We start from the raw sequence: 14,313 nt of genomic DNA on the forward strand, positions 1-14,313 counted from the left end.
CAGGTCACACATTCACACACACAGGTCATACTCTCGCAGACACAGGTCACACATTCACACACACAGGTCATACTCTCACAGACACAGGTCACACACTCACACACACAGGTCACACACTCACCAACATAGATCACACACTCACACACAGGTCACACACACACACACAGGTCACGCACTCACCGACACAGGTCACACATTCACACACAGGTCACACACTCACCGACACAGGTCACACATTCACACACACAGGTCACACACTCACAGACACAGGTCACACACTCACACACACAGGTCACACACTCACCAACATAGATCACACACTCACACACAGGTCACACACTCACACACACAGGTCACACACTCTCAGACACAGGTCACACATTCACTGACACAGGTCACACACTCACACACACAGGTCACACACTCACACACACAGGTCACACACTGACACACATCACACACTCACACACATCACACACTCACAGTCACAGGTCACACACTCACTGACACAGGTCACAAACTCACTGACACAGGTCACACTCTCACAGACACAGGTTACACTCTCACAGACACAGGTCACACTCTCACAGACACAGGTCACACACTTACACACAGAGGTAACACACTCATACACACTGGTCTCACACTCTCAGACACAATTCACACACTTACACACAGAGGTAACACACTCATACACACAGGTCACACACACACACACAGGTCACACACACACACATAGATCACACACTCACTCAGACAGGTCACACAATCACAGACACAGGTTACAAACTCACACACACAGGTCACACACTCACAGACACAGGTCACACTCTCTCACACACTCACACACACAGGTCACACACACACATAGGTCACACACTCACCAACACGGGTCACACACCAACATGCACAGGTCACACACTCACACACACAGGACACATACTCACCGACACAGGTCACACACACACAGACACAGGTCACACAGTCACACACACAGGTCATGCACTCACTGACACAGGTCATACTCTCGCAGACACAGGTCACACACACAGGTCACACTCTCACAGACACAGGTCGCACACTCACACACACAGGTCACACACTCACCAACATAGATCACACACTCACACACAGGTCACACACTCACACACACAGGTCACACTCTCAGACACAGGTCACACATTCACTGACACAGCTCACATACTCACACAGGTCACAAACTCACTGACACAGGTCACACACTGACACACATCTCACAGTCACAGGTCGCACTCTCACACAGGTCACACACTCACTGACACAGGTCACAAACACACTGACACAGGTCACGCTCTCACACACACAGGTCACACACTCACACACACAGGTCACACTCTCACACACGCAGGTCACACACTCACACAGGTCACACACTCACACACACAGGTCACACACTCACCAACACGGGTCACACACTCACCAACACGGGTCACACACCCACACGCACAGGTCACACACTCACACACACAGGACACACAGTCACACACACAGGTCATGCACTCACTGACACAGGTCATACTCTCGCAGACACAGGTCACACACACAGGTCATACTCTCACACACACAGGTCACACACTCACCAACATAGATCACACACTCACACACAGGTCACACACTCACACACACAGGTCACACTCTCAGACACAGGTCACACATTCACTGACACAGCTCACACACTCACACAGGTCACAAACTCACTGACACAGGTCACACACTCACACACATCTCACAGTCACAGGTCGCACTCTCACACAGGTCACACACTCACTGACACAGGTCACAAACTCACTGACACAGGTCACACTCTCACACACACAGGTCACATACTCAGGTCACACTCTCACTGACCCGGGTCTCACACCCACACGCACAGGTCACACATTCACACACACAGGTCACATACCGATATAGGTCACACACACAGGTCACACACTCACACACAGGTCACACACACTCAGACACAGGTCACACACTCACTGACAGAGGTCACACTCTCACAGACACATGTCACACATTCACACGCACAGGTCATACACACACACACACAGGTCACACACACACACACACACAGGTCACACAATCACAGACACAGGTTACACACTCACAGACACAGGTCACACTCTCACAGACACAGGTCACACTCTCACAGACACAGGTCACACTCTCACACACACAGGTCACAATCTCACACACACAGGTCACATACTGACACACATCACACACTCACTGTCACAGGTCACACTCTCACACACAGGTCACACACTCACTGACACAGGTCACACTCACACACACAGGTCACTAACATACACACAGGTCACACACACACACACACACACACATACACGCACACAGGTCACACACACACACACAGATCACTCACTCACACAGGTCACACTCTCACAGACACAGGTCACACACACACCGACATGGGTCACACACCCACACGCACAGGTCACACACCTACACACACAGGTCACACACTCACCGATACAAGTCACACACACAGGTCACTCACACACAGACACAGGTCACACAGTCACACACACAGGTCACACTCTCACCGACACAGTTCACACACTCACAGACACAGTTCACACACTCACAGACACAGTTCACACACTGGTCACACACTCACAGACACAATTCACACACTTACATACAGAGGTAACACACTCATACACACTGGTCACACACTCACAGACACAGGTCACACACTCACAGACACAGGTCACACACTTACACACAGAGGTAACACACTCATACACACTGGTCTCACACTCTCAGACACAATTCACACACTTACACACAGAGGTAACACACTCATACACACTGGTCACACACTCACACACACAGGTTACACACTCACACACACAGGTCACACTCTCACAGACACACAGATCACACTCTCACACACAGGTGACTCACTCACACACACAGGTCACACTCTCACAGACACAGGTTACACACTCACTGACACGGATCACACACCCACACGCACAGGTCACACACTCACACACACAGGTCACATACTCACCGATACAGGTCACACACACAGGTCACTCACACACACACACAGGTTACACACTCACACACACAGGTCACACTCTCACAGACACACAGATCACACTCTCACAGACACAGGTCACACACTCACAGACACAGGTCACACACTTACACACAGAGGTAGCACACTCATACATCACAGGTCACACTTTCACACACAAAGGTCACACACATACACACACAGGTCACTCTCTCACAGACACAGGTCACACACTCATACACACAGGTCACACACTCACTGATACAGGTCACAAACTCACTGACACAGGTCACACTCTCACAGACACAGGTCACACTCTCACAGACACAGGTCACACATTCACAGATGCAGGTCACACTGTCTCACACACACAGGTCACACACTCACACACACAGGTCACACACTCACACACACAGGTCACACACACACACACACAGATCACACACTCACACACACAGGTTACACAATCACAGACACAGGTTACAAACTCACACACACAGGTAACACTCTCACAGACACGGGTCACACTCACACACACAAGTCACACACTCACCGACACGGGTCACACACCCACACGCACAGGTCACACACACACACAGGTCACATACTCACCGACACAGGTCACACACACACACACACAGCCCACACTCTCACAGACACAGGTCACACTCTCACACACACAGGTCACACACTCACCGACACAGGTCACACACACACACAGCTCACACTCTCACAGACACAGTTCACCCTCTCACACACACAGGTCACACACTCACTGACACAGGTCACACACTCACGCACACAGGTCACACACACACAGACACAGGTCACACACTCACAGACACAGGTCACACACTCACAGACACAGGTCACGTACTCACAGACACAGGTCACACACTCACACACACAGGTCACACACTCACAGACACAGGTCACACACTCACACACAGGTCACACACTCACTGACAGATGTCACACTCTCACAGACACAGGTCACACATTCACAGACACAGGTCATACACTCACACACACAGGTCACACACACACAGACACAGGTTACACACTCACACACACAGGTCACACTCTCACAGACACAAGTCACACTCTCACAGACACAGGTCACACTCTCACAGACACGGGTCACACACCCACACGCACAGGTCACACACACACACACAGATCACATACTCACCGATACAGGTCACACACACAGGTCACTCACACACAGACACAGGTGACACAGTCACACACACAGCTCACACTCTCACCGACACAGTTCACACACTCACAGACACAGGTCACACACTTACAGACAGAGGTAACACACTTACAGACAGAGGTAACACACTCATACACACAGGTCACACACACTCACAGACACAGGTCACACACTCATCAACACAGGCCACACACTCACACACACAGGTCACACTCTCACAGACACAGGTCACACACTCACAGACACAGGTCACACACTCATACACACAGGTCACACACTTAGACATACAGGTCACACACTCACCAACACAGGTCACACACTCACAGAAACATGTCGCACTCTCACATCACAGGTCACACATTCACACACAAAGGTCATACACACACACATACAGGTCACTCTCTATCACAGACACAGGTCACACACTCATACACACAGGTCACACACTCACACACAGGTCACAATCACAGACACAGGTCACACACACAGGTCACACACACACACACACACACAGGTCACACTCTCACAGACACAGGTCACACACTTACACACAGAGGTAACACACTCATACACACAGGTCACTCACTCACAGACACAGGTCACACACACACACACAGGTCACACACTCACAGACACAGGTCACACACTCACAGACACAGGTCACACACTCACACATACAGGTCACACACTCACCGACACAGGTCACACTCACAGAAACATGTCGCACTCTCACATCACAGGTCACACATTCACACACAAAGGTCACACGCACACACACAGGTCACTCGCTCTCACAGACACAGGTCACACACTCACCAACATAGGTCACACACTCACACACAGGTCACACTCACAGACACAGGTCACACACTCACAGACACAGGTCACACATTCACACACAAAGGTCTCACACACACACACACAGGTCACTCTCTCTTACAGACACAGGTCACACACATACACACGTCACACACTCACACAGGTCACACTCTCACTGACATAGGTCACACATTCACAGGCACAGGTCACACATTCACAGACACAGGTCACACTGTCACACACACAGGTCACTAACATACACACAGGTCACACACTCACACACACAGGGCACACACACACACACAGATGACTCACTCACACACACAGGTGACTCACTCACACACACAGGTCACACTCTCACAGACACAGGTCACACACTCACAGACACAGGTCACACACTTACACACAGAGGTAGCACACTCATACATCACAGGTCACACTTTCACACACAAAGGTCACACACATACACACACAGGTCACTCTCTCACAGACACAGGTCACACACTCATACACACAGGTCACACACTCACTGATACAGGTCACAAACTCACTGACACAGGTCACACTCTCACAGACACAGGTCACACTCTCACAGACACAGGTCACACATTCACAGATGCAGGTCACACTGTCTCACACACACAGGTCACACACTCACACACACAGGTCACACACTCACACACACAGGTCACACACACACACACACACACAGATCACACACTCACACACACAGGTTACACAATCACAGACACAGGTTACAAACTCACACACACAGGTAACACTCTCACAGACACGGGTCACACTCACACACACAAGTCACACACTCACCGACACGGGTCACACACCCACACGCACAGGTCACACACACACACAGGTCACATACTCACCGACACAGGTCACACACACACACACACAGCCCACACTCTCACAGACACAGGTCACACTCTCACACACACAGGTCACACACTCACCGACACAGGTCACACACACACACACACACAGCTCACACTCTCACAGACACAGTTCACCCTCTCACACACACAGGTCACACACTCACTGACACAGGTCACACACTCAAGCACACAGGTCACACACACACAGACACAGGTCCCACACTCACAGACACAGGTCACACACTCACAGACACAGGTCACGTACTCACAGACACAGGTCACACACTCACACACACAGGTCACACACTCACACACACAGGTCACACACTCACAGACACAGGTCACACACTCACACACAGGTCACACACTCACTGACAGATGTCACACTCTCACAGACACAGGTCACACATTCACAGACACAGGTCATACACTCACACACACAGGTCACACACACACAGACACAGGTTACACACTCACACACACAGGTCACACTCTCACAGACACAAGTCACACTCTCACAGACACAGGTCACACTCTCACAGACACGGGTCACACACCCACACGCACAGGTCACACACACACACACAGGTCACATACTCACCGATACAGGTCACACACACAGGTCACTCACACACAGACACAGGTGACACAGTCACACACACAGCTCACACTCTCACCGACACAGTTCACACACTCACAGACACAGGTCACACACTTACAGACAGAGGTAACACACTTACAGACAGAGGTAACACACTCATACACACAGGTCACACACACTCACAGACACAGGTCACACACTCATCAACACAGGCCACACACTCACACACACAGGTCACACTCTCACACACACAGGTCACACACTCACAGACACAGGTCACACACTCACAGACACAGGTCACACACTCATACACACAGGTCACACACTTAGACATACAGGTCACACACTCACCAACACAGGTCACACACTCACAGAAACATGTCGCACTCTCACATCACAGGTCACACATTCACACACAAAGGTCATACACACACACATACAGGTCACTCTCTATCACAGACACAGGTCACACACTCATACACACAGGTCACACACTCACACACAGGTCACAATCACAGACACAGGTCACACACACAGGTCACACACACACACACACACACAGGTCACACTCTCACAGACACAGGTCACACACTTACACACAGAGGTAACACACTCATACACACAGGTCACTCACTCACAGACACAGGTCACACACACACACACAGGTCACACACTCACAGACACAGGTCACACACTCACAGACACAGGTCACACACTCACACATACAGGTCACACACTCACCGACACAGGTCACACTCACAGAAACATGTCGCACTCTCACATCACAGGTCACACATTCACACACAAAGGTCACACGCACACACACAGGTCACTCGCTCTCACAGACACAGGTCACACACTCACCAACATAGGTCACACACTCACACACAGGTCACACTCACAGACACAGGTCACACACTCACAGACACAGGTCACACATTCACACACAAAGGTCTCACACACACACACACAGGTCACTCTCTCTTACAGACACAGGTCACACACATACACACGTCACACACTCACACAGGTCACACTCTCACTGACATAGGTCACACATTCACAGACACAGGTCACACATTCACAGACACAGGTCACACTGTCACACACACAGGTCACTAACATACACACAGGTCACACACTCACACACACAGGGCACACACACACACACAGATGACTCACTCACACACACAGGTGACTCACTCACACACACAGGTCACACTCTCACAGACACAGGTTACACACTCACTGACACGGATCACACACCCACACGCACAGGTCACACACTCACACACACAGGTCACATACTCACCGATACAGGTCACACACACAGGTCACTCACACACAGACACAGGTCACACAGTCACACACACAGGTCACACTCTCACCAACACAGTTCACACACTCTCAGATACAATTCACACACTCACAGACACAGGTCACACACTCACCAACACAGGCCACACACTCACCAACACAGGCCACACACTCACCAACACAGGCCACACACTCACAGACACAGGTCACACACTCACAGACACAGGTCACACACTAACACACACAGGTCACACACTAACACACACAGGTCACACACTCACCGACACAGGTCACACACTCACAGAAACATGTCGCACTCTCACATCACAGGTCACACATTCACACACAAAGGTCACACACACACACACACAGGTCACACACTCACTGACACAGGTCACACTCTCACAGACACAGGTCACACTCTCACAGACACAGGTCACACATTCACAGACGCAGGTCACACTGTCACACACACAGGTCACACACTCACACACAGGTCACACACTCACACACAGGTCACACACTCACCAACACAGGTCACACACACACACAGAGATCACACACTCACACTCACAGTTCACACAATCACACACACAGGTTACAAACTAACACACACAGGTCACACTCTCACAGATACAGGTCACACTCTCACACACACAGGTCACACACTCACCGACACGGGTCACACACTCACCGACACGGGTCACACACCCACACGCACAGGTCACACACTCACACACACAGGTCACATACTCACCGATACAGGTCACACACACAGGTCACTCACACACAGACACAGGTGACACAGTCACACACACAGCTCACACTCTCACCGACACAGTTCACACACTCACAGACACAGGTCACACACTCACAGGCACAGGTCACACACTTACACACAGAGGTAACACACTCATACACACAGGTCACACACTCACATACACAGTTCACACACTCACCGACACAGGTCACACACACACAGACACAGGTCACACAGTCACACACAAGTCACACTGTCACACACACACACACGTCACTATCACACACGCAGGTCAGACACTCACAGACATAGGTCACACACACACACACACACACACAGAGGTCACACAATCACAGACACAGGTCACACACGCACACATGCAGGTCACACTCTCACAGACACAGGTCACACTCTCACAAACACAGGTCACACACTCACCGACACGAGTCACATACTCACCGACACGAGTCACACACTCACACACACAGGTCACACACTCACCGATACAGGTCATACACACAGGTCACACACACACAGACACAGGTCACATACTCACTGATACAGGTCACACACACAGGTCACACACTCACAGACACAGGTCACACACTCACAGACACAGGTCACACACACACAGACACAGGTCACACACACACAGACACAGGTCACACACTCACCGACACAGTTCACACACTCACAGACACAATTCACACACTCACAGGTCACACACTTACTCACAGAGGTAATACATTCACACACACAGGTCATACATTCACACACATAGGTCACACACACACACACACAGGTCACACTCTCACAGACACGGGTTACATACTCACACACAGGTCACACACCAACACACATCACATCCTCACAGTCACAGGTCACACTCTCACACACAGGTCACACACTCACTGACAGGTCACACTCTCACAGACACAGGTCACACATTCACACACAGGTCACACTGTCACACACACAGGTCACTATCACACACACAGGTCAGACACTCACAGACATAGGTCACACACACACACACACACAGAACACACACAAGTCACACACGCATACAGGTCACACTCTCACAGACACAGGTCACACTCTCACAAACGCAGGTCACACACTCACCGACACGAGTCACACACACACGCACAGGTCACACACACAGGTCACATACTCACCGATACAGGTCACACACACAGGTCACACACACACAGACACAGGTCACACACTCACACACACAGGTCACATACTCACCGGTACAGGTCACACACACAGATCACACACTTACACACAGAGGTAACACACTCATACACACAGGTCGCACACTCACACACACAGGCCACACACTCACCGACACGGGTCACACACCCACACGCACAGGTCACACACTCACACACACAGGTCACATACTCACCGATACAGGTCACACACACAGGTCACACACACACAGACACAGGTCACATACTCACCGATACAGGTCACACACACAGGTCACACACACACAGACACAGGTCACACACTCACACACACAGGTCACATACTCACCGATACAGGTCACACACACAGGTCACACACACACAGACACAGGTCACACAGTCACACACACAGGTCACACTCTCACCAACACAGGTCACACACTCACAGACACAGGTCACACACTCACAGACACAGGTAACACACTCATACACACAGGTCACACACTCACACACACAGGTCACACACTCACACACACAGGTCACATACTCACTGATACAGGTCTCATACTCACCGATACAGGTCACACACACAGGTCACTCACACACAGACACAGGTCACACAGTCACACACACAGGTCACACTCTCACCGACACAGTTCACACACTCACGGACACAATTCACACACTCACAGGCACAGGTCACACACTTACACACAGAGGTAACACACATACACACAGGTCACACACTCCCAGACACAGGTCACACTCTCAGACACACAAGTCACACACTCACAGACACAGGTCACACACTCACAGAGACAGGTTACACTCTCTCACACACAGGTCACACACTCACCGACACAGGTCACACACTCATACACACAGGTCACACACTCATAATCATAGGTCACAAACGCACCGACACAGGTCACACACTCTCAGACACAGGTCACACACACACAGGTCACACACCCACCGACACAGGTCATACTATCACCAACATAGGTCACACTCTCACACACAGGTCACACACACTGAGACACAGGTCACACACTCACAGACACAATTCACACACTTACACACAGAGGTAACACATTCACACACACAGGTCATACATTCACACACATAGGTCACACACACACACACAGGTCACACTCTCACAGACTCAGGTCTGACACTCACAGCCACAGGTCACACACTCACACACACAGGGCACACTCTAACAGACACGGGTTACACACACACACACAGGTCACACACCAACACACATCACATCCTCACAGTCACAGGTCACACTCTCACAGACACAGGTCACACTCTCACAGACACAGGTCACACATTCACACACAAGTCACACTGTCACACACACACGTCACTATCACACACGCAGGTCAGACACTCACAGACATAGGTCACACACACACACACACAGATCACACAGAGGTCACAAAATCACAGACACAAGTCACACACGCACACATGCAGGTCACACTCTCACAGACACAGGTCACACTCTCACAAACACAGGTCACACATTCACCGTACACGAGTCACACACTCACCGACACGAGTCACACACTCACACACACAGGTCACACACTCACCGATACAGGTCATACACACAGGTCACACACACACAGACACAGGTCACATACTCACCGATACAGGTCACACACACACAGACACAGGTCACACACTCACACACACAGGTCACAAACTCACACACACAGGTCACACACTCACAGAAACATGTCGCACTCTCACATCACAGGTCTCACATTCACACACAAAGGTCACACGCACACACACAGGTCACTCTCTCTTACAGACACAGGTCACACACTCACACACAGATCACACACTCACCAACATAGGTCACACACTCACCAACATAGGTCACACTCACAGACACAGGTCACACACAGGTCACTCACACACTTCACACTTTCACAGACACAGGTCACACACTCACAGAAACATGTCACACACTCACACACACAGGTCACACATTCACATACAAAGGTCTCATACACACACAGGTCACTCTCTCTCACAGACACAGGTCACACACTCATACACACAGGTCACACACTCACCAACATAGGTCACACACTCACACACAGGTCACACACACACAGACACAGGTCACACACTCACACACACAGGTCAAACCCTCACCGACGCAGGTCACACTCTCGCAGAAACTGGTAACACATTCAACGACACAGGTTACACACTCACAGACACAGGTGACACATTCACACACACAGGTCACAAACTCACACACTGACACACAGGTCACACACTCACTGACACACATCACACACTCACTGACACAGGTCTCACACACACACACAGGTCACACAATCACAGACACAGGTTACAAACTCACACACACAGGTCACACACTCACAGACACAGGTCACACTCTCACAGACACAGGTCACACACTCACACACACAGGTCACACTCTCACAGACACAGGTCACACTCTCACACACACAGGTCACACACTCACACACACAGGTCACACAATCACAGACACAGGTCACACTCTCACACACACAGGTCACACACTCACACAAACAGGTCACACACTCACACAAACAGGTCACACACTCACCGACACGGGTCACACACCCACACACACACACAAACAGGTCACACACTTAAACACAGAGGTAACATACTCACACACACAGGTCACACACTCACCGACACAGATCACACACACAGGTCGCACACACACAGACACAGGTCACACAGTCACACACACAGGTCACACTCTCACCGACACAGGTCACAGTCACACACACAGGTCACATTCTCACAGACACAGTTCACACACTCACACACACAGGTCACACACTCACCGACACAGGTCACACACTCACCGACACAGGTCACACACTCACAGATACAGGTCACACACACACACACACACAGGTCACACTATCACCAACATAGGTCACACACACATACACAGGTCACACACACTCAGACACAGGTACACACTCACTGACAGAGGTCACACTCTCACAGATACAGGTCATACATTCACACACACAGGTCACACTCTCACAGACACAGGTCACACACACACAGGGCACACTCTAACAGACACAGGTGATACACTCACACACACAGGTCACACACCAACACACATCACATCCTCACAGTCACAGGTCACACTCTCACACACAGGTCACACTCTCACAGACACAGGTCACACATTTACACTCAGGTCACACTGTCACACACACAGGTCACTATCACACTCACAGGTCACACACTCACAGACATAGGTCACACACACACACACACACAGACAACACACTCACACACGCAGGTCACACTCTCACACACGCAGGTCACACACTCACACACACAGGTCACACACTCACCGACACGGGTCACACACACACACACAGCACACACACGCACAGGTCACACACTCACCGACACAGGTCACTCTCACACACACACACACACACACACACAGGTCACACTCTCACCGACACAGGTCACACACTCACACACACAGGTCACGCACTCACTGATGCAGGTCACACACTCACCGACACAGGTCTCTCACACACACACACACACACACACACAGGTCACACACTCACCGACACAGTTCACACACTCACAGACACAGGTCACGCACTCACCAACACAGGTCACACTTTCACAGACACAGGTCACACAATCACAGACACAGGGCACACATTCACACACACGTCACACTATCACAGAACAGGTCACACACACACACACAGGTCACAGACTCACCGATACAGTTCACACACTCACAGACACAGGTCACGCACTCACCAACACAAGTCACACAATCACTGACACAGGTCACACATTCACAGACACAGGTCACACACTCACACGCACAGATCACACTCTCGCAGACACAGGTCACACACTCACAGACACAGGTCACGCATTCACACACAGGTCACACTCTCACAGACACAGGTGACACACTCACAGACGCAGGTCACACTGTCACACACACCGGTCATACACACACACACAGGTCACACTCTCACAGACACAGGTCAATCACTCACAGACATAGGTCACATACTCACACATATGAGTCACGCACTCACACACACACACGTCATACGCTCACAGACACAGGTCACACACTGGCACTCATGAGTTACACAAGCACACATCACACACCCACCGACATGGGTCACTCACACCCACAGGTCACACTTTCATGTACATAGGTCTCACACACACACACATGCACGCATACACATACACAGGTCACACTCTCAGACATAGGCCACAAACACACACACGGTACAGGTCATACACACTCAAAGACACAGATTATATACTCACAGACATGGGTTACACAATCTCACAGACACTGGTCTCACACACATACGGGTCACAC

General features: G+C 50.7%; 1 protein-coding gene across 1 annotated transcript in view; it reads right to left on the reverse strand.

Moving 5' to 3' along the window:
• LOC122561441 (uncharacterized) overlaps positions 1-14,313 on the reverse strand; it is a 154,714-nt gene that overhangs the window by 96,982 nt on the left and 43,419 nt on the right. The gene's annotated exons all lie outside the window — the stretch shown is intronic.

The sequence above is a fragment of the Chiloscyllium plagiosum genome, unplaced genomic scaffold, assembly GCF_037043375.1.
Source record: "Chiloscyllium plagiosum isolate Xiang-an unplaced genomic scaffold, Cpla_swu_hap1 HiC_scaffold_23, whole genome shotgun sequence".
Taxonomy (NCBI): Eukaryota; Metazoa; Chordata; class Chondrichthyes; order Orectolobiformes; family Hemiscylliidae; genus Chiloscyllium; species Chiloscyllium plagiosum.